Source organism: Halyomorpha halys, unplaced genomic scaffold (assembly GCF_000696795.3).
Source record: "Halyomorpha halys isolate HHAL.00 unplaced genomic scaffold, Hhal_1.1 Scaffold27.1, whole genome shotgun sequence".
In the NCBI taxonomy this organism is placed as follows: domain Eukaryota; kingdom Metazoa; phylum Arthropoda; class Insecta; order Hemiptera; family Pentatomidae; genus Halyomorpha; species Halyomorpha halys.
Genome location: NW_027115109.1, coordinates 111,427 through 112,726, shown reverse-complemented (window position 1 = coordinate 112,726; position 1,300 = coordinate 111,427). Strand labels below are relative to the sequence as shown.

Below are 1,300 nucleotides of genomic sequence, written 5' to 3'. Positions count from 1 at the left end.
AAAAAATAATAATAATAATTTCCCAATAACTTTTAATTTCTTAAAAAGAAAACTATAGTTAACCAACACTTAGCCCAACTTTGCAGGGCTTCGTCAGGGCTAAATGAAAAACAAGAGACAAACCTAGTAAGAATTGACAAAACATTAAAATAAATATACAGAGAAAAAAATGATATTAAAATAAATAAACAAATATTTTTTCTATATATATTAAAAAATATATATATAAAAAAAATTATTAATTTAAATAAAAAATAATAATAATAATTTCCCAATAACTTTTAATTTCTTATTAAAAATGTATTTTTTTTTTTATCTAGTGAAGTACCCTCTTGATTCTACAACATTCATCTCCTCCAACTGTTCATAATGCTGTTGCTAGTTTCCATAAGAATTTTGGTAAAATGTGACATTGTAATGTCTCGTATGGCTTCCCACAAAAATCCATATCATGCCAACAACATCCACCAGAAACTTCCCTTTATAACGATCTTTTATTCGCAAACTATATTATTATATAATATTGTAATATATATACGTGGGTAAGTCAATTTGTATCCGCAATTTAGTTATGTTTTTGTTTATGTTGGTACCACTTTCGTTTTGCGTTAGTGACCCATGCTTTGTTTATTTGTTATTATGTATATGCAAGTTTCAAGCTGCTAGGTTAGTTTCGTTATCGCTGTCGTGCTGTTAATCATGGCTGTTCCACTTTCTATTTACACCAAAGAAGGGAAACGTTCAGTGATCCGATTTTTGTGGTCGGAATGCGTGTAAGGGGCCGACTTTCGGTACAGCAGGGGAACAGTGTTTTGCTACAAAGGAGTGTCTACAAATGGATTGAAAAATTCAAAAATGATCGCACAAGTGTAACGCACGATGAAAGAGCCGGACGATCGTTTCCTCCACAAATGAAGAAAACATTGAGCGTTCACGTGAAATAGTGCTCTTAGCAATTAGTCACGGTTCTGCCTACGAAATCATCCTCAACAGACTTGGGTTTCATAAAGTTTGTGCAAGATAGATTCCAAAACAACTCACACAGTTGTATAAACAAACGCGCTTGGACACCTGCCAGAAACATTTGGATCGCTAAGGTAACGAACGGTTTACCTTGGGGGAAGGTTCAAGACCCAACTGTCCGCAGGAAAACTGATGCTTACGGGTTTTTGGGACTTGGGCACAACAATAAACAGTGTACGTTACAGTGAGATGCTGCCAAGCTATTCCTATTTCATTACAATAAAATTTTATTTATTTAACTAGATTGCGAATAATAATTGACTTACCCTCGTATATA

At 33.4% G+C, this 1,300-nt stretch overlaps 1 protein-coding gene across 1 annotated transcript in view; it reads left to right on the top strand.

Annotated features, from left to right (window-relative positions):
* LOC136796963 (uncharacterized) overlaps window positions 1-1,300 on the top strand; it is a 21,196-nt gene that overhangs the window by 14,620 nt on the left and 5,276 nt on the right. The window lies entirely within an intron of this gene.